This window comes from Garra rufa, chromosome 10 (assembly GCF_049309525.1).
Source record: "Garra rufa chromosome 10, GarRuf1.0, whole genome shotgun sequence".
Lineage (NCBI taxonomy): Eukaryota > Metazoa > Chordata > Actinopteri > Cypriniformes > Cyprinidae > Garra > Garra rufa.
This window is the reverse complement of record NC_133370.1, coordinates 785,816-801,327: the sequence shown is the minus strand read 5'-3', so window position 1 is coordinate 801,327 and position 15,512 is coordinate 785,816.

The window sequence follows — 15,512 nt, the reverse complement described above, 5'->3', positions numbered from 1 at the left end:
TTCAAACTGTAAATTATAGTTTTTAAACTGTAAATAATTTGTAAACTTTAAATGATACTTTCAAACTGTAAATGATACATTCAAACTTACTTCTTTTTTAAAATATTAAAAATGAGCTCTGAATGTAATCATCTGGATGTGTTTAGCAGCTGTAATTCATTAAAAGAGTCCATATGCAGTCCCGTATTTTTACAGTAGTTCTGTCTGTGAATCATCTGAACTAGTTTTCAACAGACATAAATTCTGAGCACAAAATAAAACTTATAATTCTGTCATTAATTACTCATTATGTTGTTTAAAGCCTGTATGACTTTATCTGTTGAAGTCACTTTGGGAACAAAACAACATTTGGGCCCAAAATATTTTCTTTTATGCTGAACAGAAGAGCGACAGTGATATGGGTTTGTAATGAGTAATTAATGACAGAATAATTATTTTTTGGTGAAATATACTTCTAAGTGTATTTATTTTATTATTCTGACTGTATAATGTTGTATTATTAGCTGCACTTTATTTAATCACTTTCCAAATAGAGCTTCAAGGTAGGAGAAGACGCTTTGCAAATCATTTGTTGATGCCAAAGGTCATGCGTCTAATTAGTCTGTGTTTTGACACAAATTCATTTGAGATGTTGTGTGGGAAACATGTCTAAATTTAAAATGGAAAAAATCACTGAAATAATCTTCAAATATGGTGCTTTTGTCAGGTTGGATAAACTATTGAGAGGATATTTCAGTCAGAAATCATCATTCTGTCAGCATTTACTCATCGTCATGTCATTACAAACCTGACTTTCTTCTGTTGAACACCAACGTTTTTTTTCTCTTTTCTTGAAGAACTTTGGGAAGCGAACTACATTGGATCCCAAAATATCTCCTTTTGTGTTAAAAGAAGAAAGCCAGTCATGCGGGTTTGTAATGATAATGAGGAAATGATGGTAAAATATTCATTTTTGGGTGAAATAAATAGATCTTCAAGAAGGGAGAAAACGCTTCTCAAATCATTTGTTAATGATATCAGAGGTCATGCGTTCAGCTGTCTGAGGACCAGATCCCAACTGAAGTTAATATTTACTTCATATATACTTTAATTTTTACCTAATCTGATGCCTTTGTCTGTGTTATATCAAGTTTGATGTCAGTCATTTTAGATGCTATTGGTCTTTTGACATCAATATAAACTCAAACTCAAAAACTCAGGCTTGTTCAATTGTGGTTTTTAATCTAATCACAATTTGTTTTGAGATAGCCACACAAATTTTTTTATTATTATTTTTTTTTATTTTGTTTCAAATTCTAAATATTTTTCTTGGTTTTAAATTATTAATTTTTAAGTGTAATTTTAAATTAAAATGATGAACATTTAAAATGCATAAAGGTAAATAAGGTTTCTCATAAAATAAAATAAAATAATTTTGTGTTAAATATACAAACTAATTATATTATATTATATATTAATGGCAGAATATTTATTTTTGGCTGAACTGTTACATGAATATTCAGGTATTTTTCAGTTTTTTTTTTTTTGATTGATGTCATTTGTGCATTTTATTTGCAAACAGGATTAAATATTATTATTTTTTATTTATTTATTTATTTAGTTAATCATTTTATTTTTTAATTTCGTTTTTTAATGGCTGTATTAAAAAATGGCTATATTATATTATATTACATTATATTATATTATATATTATTTTTGGCTGAACTGTTGCAGGAATATTCAGGTAGTTTTTCAGGTATTTTTCTGGATTGATGTCATTTGTGCGGTTTATTTGCAAACAGGATTAAATTATTTTTGTTTTCAATATAGTTAATTCTATTCTTAGTTTTTTAATGGCTGTATTCAAAAAATGGCTGTATATATTATATTATATTATATTATATTATATTATATTATATTATATTATATTATATTATATTATATTATATTATATTATATTATATTATATTATATTATATTATATTATATTATATTATTTTATATATTTGGCTGAACTGTTGCAGAAATATTCAGGTGGTTTTTCAGGTATTTGTCTGCATTGATGTCATTTTTTTTTTATCAACTATTGAAGTTTTTAATCAATAATTTGTTAGTTTTAGTAATTTTTTTTTATTTATTTTTTTATGTCTTTTATTCTATTTTATTTTGTTGAAATCTCATCAAATGACCCAAATGCAGAAGTGGATTATTGAAGTCAGTTTCCTCTTCGCTCCATTAGAATATCAAAGGTCTGGTGTGTGTTGGGATGCGCAGAACAATCGAGCGCAAACACTGATTGAATCCAGTCGGCCCCGGGCCCCCGGAGTCTGACATTCCTGCGCATTTCTAGAAACAAACACAGATTTGAGAAGCGCAAACACAGATGATCAATGGGCCGACATTAAGCGTGTTTGAGCAGATATGAGAGATTATCGGCGTGTGAAGTGTTCAGGAGAGTCTCCGTGCGCCGCGTGGCGGAGGTTGACGCCGCGGGTTTGATTTGCATTTGTCTTTTTGATGTACGACTCCACATATTAAACAGCCGTAACCTGCTTTCTGTCCCGAGCGCCTCGGCGTTCGCCGTGAACAATCGCGAGTTTCTCTGAGACGAGGCTTTTCCGCCCACATGAGCCGCTTCCACTGGAAACACAGCAGACACTGCATCACGTTTCAGACGCTGCTTTCAGGTGACGCTGATGGAGAACCTGTGGAAATGTGAGCTTCGGCATATCTGCAGGCCTTCATGATGGAAACGTCAGCTAACTACTAAATATTTACTACTCATTTAACTCCAACCTGGAATCTTTCTTCTCTCTTTAAGTCTTATGATAATTTTGTGTGAGAAACTGATTCAAATTGAAGTTGATAATCACTGAAAATCTTAAAATGCTATGCTTTTATTTGTGTTTGGTCAGGTTTGATGTCCCTGATATCAGATGTCATTGGTTCTTGTGTCTTTCTTGACGTCAACATGAATATTAAATAAATATTTCTGTTAATATTAGGCTTGTCTGACAATGTTTTAATTTAATTTAATTTAATTTAATTTAATTTAATTTAATTTTAATTTATTTTAATTTTTAATTTAATTTAATTTTAAATTTAATTTTAAATTAAATTAAATTTAATTTTAAATTTAATTTTAAATTAATTTAATTTTAATGCACAGCAGATAAATTCTGATATTTGCATCTGCATTGACATCACTTATTTGCAAACAGAATTTTTACATTTTAAATTAGATTTTTTTATTTATTTATTTTTATACCAGTTCCTTATGGAAACTTCTGTAATAATAGTAATAGTTAAACTAAATTAAAATAAGTTAATGTGTCTTTTTCTTTCTCACTGTTGTATGTGTGTTATTTGTAATAGTTTTAGTTAACTATAAGAACAAAATATATATATTTTTAATATATATATTTATTTATTCATTTAATCATTCATTAATTATTTGTTTGTTTCACTCTTTTTTTCTAGTTTTTGTTAATTTACGGTTTATTTTGGTTTTAGTATTAAGGTTTATTTTAGTCTTGAGTTTTTCAGCACAGTCTAGTATCTTTATTATCTAGTGGCAATAATGTGTTTTTTGCTTACACGTTGTAAAAGATTTTTGGTATACCAAGTGTAAAACTAAAATTAGCTGCAGTGTCTGCACAGGTGTAGAGTGTCTGTAGCTGCAGTGTCTGCACAGGTGTAGTGTGTCTGTAGCTGCAGTGTCTGCACAGGTGTGGAGTGTCTGTAGCTGCAGTGTCTGCACAGGTGTAGAGTGTCTGTAGCTGCAGTGTCTGCACAGGTGTGGAGTGTCTGTAGCTGCAGTGTCTGCACAGGTGTGGAGTGTCTGTAGCTGCAGTGTCTGCACAGGTGTAGAGTGTCTGTAGCTGCAGTGTCTGCACAGGTGTAGAGTGTCTGTAGCTGCAGTGTCTGCACAGGTGTGGAGTGTCTGTAGCTGCAGTGTCTGCACAGGTGTGGAGTGTCTGTAGCTGCAGTGTCTGCACAGGTGTAGAGTGTCTGTAGCTGCAGTGTCTGCACAGGTGTGGAGTGTCTGTAGCTGCAGTGTCTGCACAGGTGTGGAGTGTCTGTAGCTGCAGTGTCTGCACAGGTGTAGTGTGTCTGTAGCTGCAGTGTCTGCACAGGTGTGGAGTGTCTGTAGCTGCAGTGTCTGCACAGGTGTAGTGTGTCTGTAGCTGCAGTGTCTGCACAGGTGTAGTGTGTCTGTAGCTGCAGTGTCTGCACAGGTGTGGAGTGTCTGTAGCTGCAGTGTCTGCACAGGTGTGGAATGTCTGTAGCTGCAGTGTCTGCACAGGTGTGGAGTGTCTGTAGCTGCAGTGTCTGCACAGGTGTGGAGTGTCTGTAGCTGCAGTGTCTGCACAGGTGTAGAGTGTCTGCAGCTGCAGTGTCTGCGCAGGTGTAGAGTGTCTGTAGCTGCAGTGTCTGCACAGGTGTAGAGTGTCTGCAGCTGCAGTGTCTGCACAGGTGTGGAGTGTCTGTAGCTGCAGTGTCTGCACAGGTGTAGAGTGTCTGTAGCTGCAGTGTCTGCACAGGTGTGGAGTGTCTGTAGCTGCAGTGTCTGCACAGGTGTAGTGTGTCTGTAGCTGCAGTGTCTGCGCAGGTGTGGAGTGTCTGTAGCTGCAGTGTCTGCACAGGTGTGGAGTGTCTGTAGCTGCAGTGTCTGCACAGGTGTAGTGTGTCTGTAGCTGCAGTGTCTGCACAGGTGTGGAGTGTCTGTAGCTGCAGTGTCTGCACAGGTGTGGAGTGTCTGTAGCTGCAGTGTCTGCACAGGTGTGGAGTGTCTGTAGCTGCAGTGTCTGCACAGGTGTAGTGTGTCTGTAGCTGCAGTGTCTGCGCAGGTGTAGAGTGTCTGTAGCTGAAGGGTCTGCACAGGTGTAGAGTGTCTGTAGCTGAAGGGTCTGCACAGGTGTAGAGTGTCTGTAGCTGAAGGGTCTGCACAGGTGTAGAGTGTCTGTAGCTGCAGTGTCTGCACAGGTGTAGAGTGTCTGTAGCTGCAGTGTCTGCACAGGTGTGGAGTGTCTGTAGCTGCAGTGTCTGCACAGGTGTAGTGTGTCTGTAGCTGCAGTGTCTGCACAGGTGTGGAGTGTCTGTAGCTGCAGTGTCTGCACAGGTGTGAAGTGTCTGTAGCTGCAGTGTCTGCACAGGTGTAGTGTGTCTGTAGCTGCAGTGTCTGCACAGGTGTGGAGTGTCTGTAGCTGCAGTGTCTGCACAGGTGTAGTGTGTCTGTAGCTGAAGGGTCTGCACAGGTGTAGAGTGTCTGTAGCTGAAGGGTCTGCACAGGTGTAGTGTGTCTGTAGCTGAAGGGTCTGCACAGGTGTAGAGTGTCTGTAGCTGAAGGGTCTGCACAGGTGTAGTGTGTCTGTAGCTGAAGGGTCTGCACAGGTGTAGAGTGTCTGTAGCTGCAGTGTCTGCACAGGTGTAGTGTGTCTGTAGCTGAAGGGTCTGCACAGGTGTAGAGTGTCTGTAGCTGAAGGGTCTGCACAGGTGTAGAGTGTCTGTAGCTGCAGTGTCTGCACAGGTGTAGAGTGTCTGTAGCTGCAGTGTCTGCACAGGTGTGGAGTGTCTGTAGCTGCAGTGTCTGCACAGGTGTAGTGTGTCTGTAGCTGCAGTGTCTGCACAGGTGTGGAGTGTCTGTAGCTGCAGTGTCTGCACAGGTGTGAAGTGTCTGTAGCTGCAGTGTCTGCACAGGTGTAGTGTGTCTGTAGCTGCAGTGTCTGCACAGGTGTGGAGTGTCTGTAGCTGCAGTGTCTGCACAGGTGTAGTGTGTCTGTAGCTGCAGTGTCTGCACAGATGTGGAGTGTCTGTAGCTGCAGTGTCTGCACAGGTGTAGTGTGTCTGTAGCTGCAGTGTCTGCACAGGTGTGGAGTGTCTGTAGCTGAAGGGTCTGCACAGGTGTAGAGTGTCTGTAGCTGCAGTGTCTGCACAGGTGTGGAGTGTCTGTAGCTGCAGTGTCTGCGCAGGTGTAGAGTGTCTGTAGCTGAAGGGTCTGCACAGGTGTGGAGTGTCTGTAGCTGCAGTGTCTGCACAGGTGTAGTGTGTCTGTAGCTGCAGTGTCTGCACAGGTGTGGAGTGTCTGTAGCTACAGTGTCTGCACAGGTGTGGAGTGTCTGTAGCTGCAGTGTCTGCACAGGTGTAGTGTGTCTGTAGCTGCAGTGTCTGCACAGGTGTAGTGTGTCTGTAGCTGCAGTGTCTGCACAGGTGTGGAGTGTCTGTAGCTACAGTGTCTGCACAGGTGTGGAGTGTCTGTAGCTGCAGTGTCTGCACAGGTGTAGTGTGTCTGTAGCTGCAGTGTCTGCACAGGTGTAGTGTGTCTGTAGCTGCAGTGTCTGCACAGGTGTGGAGTGTCTGTAGCTGCAGTGTCTGCACAGGTGTGAAGTGTCTGTAGCTGCAGTGTCTGCACAGGTGTAGTGTGTCTGTAGCTGCAGTGTCTGCACAGGTGTGGAGTGTCTGTAGCTGCAGTGTCTGCACAGGTGTAGTGTGTCTGTAGCTGAAGGGTCTGCACAGGTGTAGAGTGTCTGTAGCTGAAGGGTCTGCACAGGTGTAGTGTGTCTGTAGCTGAAGGGTCTGCACAGGTGTAGAGTGTCTGTAGCTGAAGGGTCTGCACAGGTGTAGTGTGTCTGTAGCTGAAGGGTCTGCACAGGTGTAGAGTGTCTGTAGCTGCAGTGTCTGCACAGGTGTAGTGTGTCTGTAGCTGAAGGGTCTGCACAGGTGTAGAGTGTCTGTAGCTGAAGGGTCTGCACAGGTGTAGAGTGTCTGTAGCTGCAGTGTCTGCACAGGTGTAGAGTGTCTGTAGCTGCAGTGTCTGCACAGGTGTGGAGTGTCTGTAGCTGCAGTGTCTGCACAGGTGTGGAGTGTCTGTAGCTGCAGTGTCTGCACAGGTGTGAAGTGTCTGTAGCTGCAGTGTCTGCACAGGTGTAGTGTGTCTGTAGCTGCAGTGTCTGCACAGGTGTGGAGTGTCTGTAGCTGCAGTGTCTGCACAGGTGTAGTGTGTCTGTAGCTGCAGTGTCTGCACAGATGTGGAGTGTCTGTAGCTGCAGTGTCTGCACAGGTGTAGTGTGTCTGTAGCTGCAGTGTCTGCACAGGTGTGGAGTGTCTGTAGCTGAAGGGTCTGCACAGGTGTAGAGTGTCTGTAGCTGCAGTGTCTGCACAGGTGTGGAGTGTCTGTAGCTGCAGTGTCTGCGCAGGTGTAGAGTGTCTGTAGCTGAAGGGTCTGCACAGGTGTAGAGTGTCTGTAGCTGAAGGGTCTGCACAGGTGTGGAGTGTCTGTAGCTGCAGTGTCTGCACAGGTGTAGTGTGTCTGTAGCTGCAGTGTCTGCACAGGTGTGGAGTGTCTGTAGCTACAGTGTCTGCACAGGTGTAGAGTGTCTGTAGCTGCAGTGTCTGCACAGGTGTAGAGTGTCTGTAGCTGCAGTGTCTGCACAGGTGTGGAGTGTCTGTAGCTACAGTGTCTGCACAGGTGTGGAGTGTCTGTAGCTACAGTGTCTGCACAGGTGTGGAGTGTCTGTAGCTGCAGTGTCTGCACAGGTGTGGAGTGTCTGTAGCTGCAGTGTCTGCACAGGTGTGGAGTGTCTGTAGCTGCAGTGTCTGCACAGGTGTGGAGTGTCTGTAGCTACAGTGTCTGCACAGGTGTGGAGTGTCTGTAGCTGCAGTGTCTGCACAGGTGTGGAGTGTCTGTAGCTGCAGTGTCTGCACAGGTGTAGAGTGTCTGTAGCTGCAGTGTCTGCACAGGTGTGGAGTGTCTGTAGCTGCAGTGTCTGCACAGGTGTAGAGTGTCTGTAGCTGCAGTGTCTGCACAGGTGTGGTGTGTCTGTAGCTGCAGTGTCTGCACAGGTGTGGAGTGTCTGTAGCTGCAGTGTCTGCACAGGTGTGGAGTGTCTGTAGCTGCAGTGTCTGCACAGGTGTGGAGTGTCTGTAGCTACAGTGTCTGCACAGGTGTGGAGTGTCTGTAGCTGCAGTGTCTGCACAGGTGTGGAGTGTCTGTAGCTGCAGTGTCTATACAGGTGTGGAGTGTCTGTAGCTGCAGTGTCTGCACAGGTGTGGAGTGTCTGTAGCTGAAGGGTCTGCACAGGTGTGGAGTGTCTGTAGCTGCAGTGTCTGCACAGGTGTGGAGTGTCTGTAGCTGCAGTGTCTGCACAGGTGTAGAGTGTCTGTAGCTGCAGTGTCTGCACAGGTGTGGAGTGTCTGTAGCTGCAGTGTCTGCACAGGTGTGGAGTGTCTGTAGCTGCAGTGTCTGCACAGGTGTGGAGAGTCTGCAGCTGCAGTGTCTGTGCAGGTGTAAACTGTCTGCGCTGGAGCTGCTTACATTATAACAGCAGTCTCTGCTGACTACGCTCTGGAGCTCATGAACTGCTGTCAGAGCAGCTCTTTCAAGGCTGTCTGTCTGACGGCGGCTCCATTGTCACCTCCAGTGTCTCCTGACGCGTGCACAGAATAGAAGATGAGCTCGTTCTCTTTCAGCACTCACTAAATCTGCCGTCCTCTCGCTCGTGTAAGCGGACAAAAGCCCGAATATATCATCAGATAACGGTTACTGCATGAATCTGCAGGAAGACAATGGAGTATATCTGTCATCGCTGAAGCGCTGAGCTTTAAAACAGGCCGTTCTGCACATACATCACACGCTAACAGCCTGACGACTGAATCACACACTGACACTGGCTCCATATATCAGCACTTCATCACACACACCTCAATATGAGCAGAAAAACAAAACACATCATTAGAGTGTGAAGAGTCTTTCACAACGTTAACTAGTTAACTTCATCATAATGGGGGCAAATTTTTGTATTATTTATATATTAAATTTTATATATATATTTACTTTATACTTTATTTATAATAGTATTTACTTTATACTTTATTTATAATAGTACTTTGTTTTGTAACAAAAGTATATTCTATAAAAAAAAATTATATTATATAATATTACAATATAATAATATAATAAATATATAATAAATATAATAATATAATAAATATAATTTAGAACATTACAATTCATTTTATAAATTTTATTTTTACCAGTTTCTTATACAGTATATGTATGCAAACTTACCCTAATAATACAAAAATAAAAAATATATATTTGTAATACTTTAATTTTATTAAATTTCATAATGAAAGTAGAATTACATATATATATATATATATATAATTTTATTTATCTTACTAGTAAATATAGAAGTATCATGAGTAATTAGAATACTATTTAATAATTACATTACATTTATAATTTAGTTTATGTTTTGGAAATGGAAATGGAAACTTGCCATTTAACCACAATTATACTAAAATATTAAAATATAATGACTAAAATATCCAATTAATGTAAAATAAAAAATAACATTTGTGTTAATTATATTATATTATTATAAAATATACAAAAATATAATATCTAAAAATAATTTATGAATTAAATTTTAGGATTCTTTTAGGATACATTACTTTTAATTTTGTTTGTTGCTTGTTTGTTTGTTTGTTTGTTTCACTCGTTTTTTAATTTTCTGTTTATTTATGATTTATTTTAATAAAATGTGTATTAATATATTACGTAAAATATAAATATAAAATATAATTTAAATAATTATATAATTAAAATAAAATATGCAATTAATTTCAACTAATGTCAAATTTCTATTAATTGTACAATATTATTATAAAAATTTTATACAAAAGTATAATACAGTGAATAATTTTATAAATTACATTTCAGAATTCTATACATGCACATATAATAACATAAATGTATAACATATATTTATAATGCTTTATATAATAATTATATTATATTATATTTATATAAATAAAAAATGCACAATAACAATTTCAGTATTTTATAATAAAAACAATTATATATATATTTAATATTTAATATAATATAATTAATTTTATAAATTACATTTCAGTATTTTTCTTTAACTGTTATTTATTTATTTTTACCTCACATTTGAGTAGTATATATATTATTGTATATAGTTACATGTACTCACACTTTGGAGATAAAATGGGTTGTGAGCACACACACACACACACACACACACACACACACACACACACACACACACACACACACACACACACACACACACACACACACACACACACACACACATTCAGTCATAATGCTTCAAGTGTGATTGATCAGATCTGGCGTGTAAAAGGTGTTTTTCTGTTTTTCTTGTTTATGCAAGCATTATTGTGCATTTGTTCGCAGGGGAGAGTGTCTGTGTGTGTGTGTGTGTGTGTGTGTGTGTGTGTTAAGTGGTTGTGTTTGGTTGCTGATGTGTGTGTGTGTTATGCAGCTTGTGTGTTGATTTCCAGTGTGTTTGTGAGCGCTGCAGCGCCGCGTGCTGAAATATTCATTTATTTCACCATTATTTTCCATTTCCTCTGGAGTGCACAGAACTTTTGGCCTTGCGTCGGGTCGTTCAGATGCACTCAGAATAAATCTCCGTGCGGCACTCGTAAGCGACGGGGCTAAAAATGTGCCAATAATCATTTCCTCGCACCTGTTCGTTTCTGTTTACCCATAATTACAGCCTTGAACATTAATTTGACTCGGACGCTGGTCGTAGTTCTGCACGGCTGAGCTCCGGTTCAACTTCAGGCCTGAATTTACAGTCAAAGATGTTTAAATTCATGAGCGGTTTCATTCTTTTAGGGCTCTGTGTTTATTGTTATAAAGCACTTTCAATTTATGTCGTGCTGTATAAATAAATCTGACTTTGTCGTTGACATTCAGGGCCACACAGTAGTAAGACTCTTTACATTAAAGCTGAAGTTAGTTGCACTGCAAAGATATTTTTGTATTATTCTACAGTACAAATCAAAACAATCTTAACCCTCATAATGCATTCAGAATCTGTGCCGTGTTTTCAAAATAGTCATCTTAAATCACCCGAAGAGTCATCTTAACGCAATATTTACAGTTAAAACCATATTATATCTGATCAGTAATTTCTCATTGATGAGTAAATGTGATACAGTTTTGATACAGTGATACAGTTTTGAATGTTACCATGTTATTCCTGCATTTTTATTTGTTTTTATTCATTAGAAATTGAGAAATCCTTTTTGAAATTTCAAATTACACATGAACCACACCAAAACAACTATGATGAAAAATACATATTTTTTTTTTCTATATTGATTACAAATTTGATTTGAATATATCAGTCTGTTGAATTTATAAGAACATGTAATATGAGAATTATCAGTATTAACCCCTTTGGAATGAATGGAGTTTAATTGAATAATGATTGCTCAAAAACAGTCTACATTTATGAAACCTACATGTTTTTTTTCCTAATGAAACAATAGCAAAACAACAAAAATATTAGTCTGAAAAGTAAGGGATATGAGGGTTAAATCGAAATACATTTACATTTACAAAATGACTTAATACTTTTTTGTGACAAATTTATCAAGATTACATCAGTTTGTGCTCAAAACAAGAATAATAGAATATCTGCTAATGAAGACAGAAAAATAACAGTTTTCTCTTTGAATTAAGTTTATTTTTTTGAGCATGTTGACAGATATTTGTTCTTGTTTTAAGCATAGAATTGTTTTTGACTCTAATATAACTCCATGTATAATTTTACAAAACTATTTTTTAACACTAATTGTGCTCCATACTTACCCGGGTCAAAAATGACCCAAACACAAAACGTTTAAGTTTTTTAAAAAGCATAAATATCTTAAAAACGAATTATTGTTATGAGGGTCATGAGAGTCAAATCAAGATATTTACATTTACAAAATGGCCTAATACTTATTTTTTGACAAATGTATTAAAATTATGTCAATTTGTGCTCAAAACAAGAATAATATAATATGTGCTAATGGAGACAGAAAAATAAATGTTTTCTCTTTGAATTAAGTTTATTTTTCTGACCAGTTCTTGTTTTAAGCATAAACAACAGATGTTGATGCATTTTTTCAAAAACAAGATCATGTAAAATCAAGTAAATATATTTTGTTTTAAGAATACTTAGATATTCGTACTGAAAAACAATGCATAACTGAACATGTTTTTTGCAGTGTGCAACAGATCAAAACTCATGGTTGGGATGTTTGACAGTCAAAGAGCCACAAAATCTTTAAATAACTGACTTTTTTAATGTGTTCATAAAGACACCACCTCTGCTTATTCTCAGCTGTTTATTGCAGGAATTAAAAGCACAGATGACGGGTCGACGTTGTGCGTCCCGTGAGGAGAATTAGGATGAATGAGAGCTAACGGCAGATGATGTGAAGGGGAAGTCTGGTCGCACGCCGCTGTGAAATGAATCAAATTTATGCTCTCTGGCACGGCGGCAGCCCGGCGTTTAACGATGATAGAGTTTGGACACTTCATTTCTGTCATTGTGAAATTGGCACGCGGCGCGGCTAATGATGGTAATATATGTTGCGCCGCGCGTTCGGTTCGAATCCCTCTCCATCTCGCTTTAAGCGCTCCTGTTGTTTGGCATATTGCATTACGAGCGGCCGCATTATGACGGAAAGAGGAGGGCGCGGAATGGATGCGTTTGCTCATTTCCAGGCCGTGGTAATGGGAAACACGCTGACAATATAAATGTCTGTCCTTTCGTTGCAGGAGATTGTGACTTCGAGAAGCCCTTCTCGTCCTGCGGATACACCCAAGGGCGAGATGATGACCTGGACTGGGAGCAGATTGACACCAGTGAGAAGCCTTCGCTGGATCCGTGGGTACCGCCAGGTGAGACTGTCACACTGATTGATTGCTGATAAATTAGTGGCTTTTAAAGCTTGACCGTGGCTGTCTGACAGTCATTCGTCTGTATTGATGGAGGTCAAGGTCAAGCTTCTCAATGGACTCCTCAATGGGCCTCTTTGGTAAAAAAAAAGTTACATCGCTTCATCAGATTGGGATGACAATTGGTGGGTTTTGTCTCATTAGCTATGTGAACACACAAAAAAATCATGGATGTGATTTGGATATGTTAAAGGGTTGAAATACAAAAAAGTAAGTGGCGGTCAAAAAGTGACTGTGGAAAAAAATGCTCATAAAATTTGTATAAGTATTGCATAGTATCTTACAATCCGCTCAAAATTCTTAATAATAATCAAAAAATGTTATTGAAAATATGTATTAAAAATAAAAATATATTTAATTGATTTTCCTGAAAAAAAGGCGAGTTACTTTTCAAGGTTTTAGTCACTTTTAACTGTGGAGGTAATACGGGTCAAAATGGAGCCATGGAAAAATGACTTAAGTCTTATTTCCTGACAAACTTATCAAAATGAAATGTGTTTTGCTTAAAAACAGAATAAAATATCTTCTAATGGGTACAGAATTTAGTTATATATTTAATTATAATTGTCTCAATGGCTTTGTGGTGGATTTTAGAAAAAGAAAAGCAACTCTTGGTCAGTTATTCTTAATTTTATACAGGATCTTTCATTCTGACCACAAGTTGTGTCTCTAAAACTATCAAAACAGACCAGTTCAGTTAATCATATTAGGCTGGTTTAAGCTGTTTGGTTCAGCAGGGTCACGTTCAGGACAGTCTCAAGCATTTGTCTGAGATTTTTATGAATCGCCACTTGTTGGATTTGAACTTACAGCCTTATCCAGGGTCCTTCTAGGTCTTTTAAAGGCTCTTAAAGTCTTAATTTGACAACAAATAAAGCTCTTAAACAGTTTTCAATCAAACTAGAAAATTCTAAAATCGTAGTCAAGGCATTAAAGTTTATTATAAGTTTATTTTCTGACCTTTTAGTTGTTTCTAACCTCATAAAACTGTTAAGAAACAAGACTTCTTAACTTGTTTTGCCTCTTTTGGCTTCTTGCTTCTCTACCTTAAGAAAACATATTGACGTATTGCCTGTCCTGTAATTTATTCCTCAAATTGTCTTAAACGAGTCTTAAATTTACCTTTAGAAACCCAGTTATCTCACCCACACATTCACAGCAGATCCACTGCAGGTTTCTGTGTCTGAAGAGCTGGATTTGATGGGTTTTACTTTCTGATTTATTGGTTTAGAGGGATTTTGACCACTTTTTAGAGAGATTTTGGCTGATTTAACCTATTACCTCCAAGCGTTCACCAAACGTCTACCTGTTTATCTGTTTGACAGAGACTTTAACATTAGAAATACAGCAGTGATTGTGTTCATCTGATGATTTGGAGATCTAAATTGATTGGCATGGAGCATGATTTCTTGAAGATTTGATTGTTTTTAATGGATGTTGTTGAATATATTTGAGTGTTTTTGAGCACTGTTGGGTTGTAGAAGGAAAAATCCCATTGATTTTCATCATAGAGGTTTTTTTAAACACAAAAACATTTCTAGACTGGCTTTCCTTGAGGTCACTGATGATATTTGCTATTTTACTATCCATAATCCTGAAATAATCTTCACCAGTCACTCGGAAGTCAGTAGCACCGCTGCAAATCACTCTGAAACTGCTTTAATATCTGTTTATATTTAATTATTTTGTCATAAACTTCACAATTCATGGTTTTTATGCTCATAATGATTGAGTCGTAGTGGTTTTGATTGCATGACTTCGTGTGATGGGCCGTTCATCACCGGTTTGAATGAAATAGTGTAATCTGCTTCTGCAGGGTTTGGTTGGTTCGAGCTCTTTATTGAGGATTGTTTGAAATCTCTAAGGAGGAAATAATGGACTGAGCCGGTGTGCGATCACTACTGCACTTTATTAGAGAATAAAACCAGCAGAATCAACCGGCGCTCCTCCGAGGAAACCTTCCACCAGTAACCAGCCGGTTATCGCTCGCATTACGGTAAAAGCGAGCGGCGCTCGATATCAGCTGGCCGACGCTAATGGAGGAAAGACAGAAGCTCTGGGAATGAATTTTTATATCAAAACAGGCAAATCTATTTTAATTAAAGCGTTTTTCCTCTAGCAGTGGCGTATTGGAAGTCATTAGGATGCTTTTCCCGTATTTGGAGCGTCTCTCTCTCTCTTTAATGTTGCATTGATCGCCTCTCATTTGATTTGAGACGAGGACTGTGGGACTGACAGCACCTCAGGAATCAGACTAATGGAGACGCCGCTCCTCCAGTGTCAGGACGAGATGGCGCTCCCAATGAATGGATATCTCTTTCCTCTTAAATGTGACACGTAATCACACACGCAGATAGATCACGTCCCGTCTGCCTCAGTGACACGCGCCGCATTCGTTAGGAGACGTTGCTAATTTCAAGCCTGCCCTCTTTCTGTGTGTCTGTGTGTGAATTTAATCGAGTGCTTGCTTGTTTGTGTGTGTTTCAGCCTAATGGGGCTGGCCAATATATTGAATATTTCCACATATTTGCAATTATTTATTGCGGTTTTTTTTTCACCATTGAGTTTTGTAAAGGACTTGTCGTTTAAATTTCATGAAATGAACGTAAATTTACATATTTGTGACCACAAAGCCAGTCATAAGGGTCTTTTTTTTTAAATTGAGCTGAATAAATAAGCTTTCCGTTGATGTATGGATTTGTTAGGATAGGACAATATTTGGCTGAGATGCAACTATTTGAAA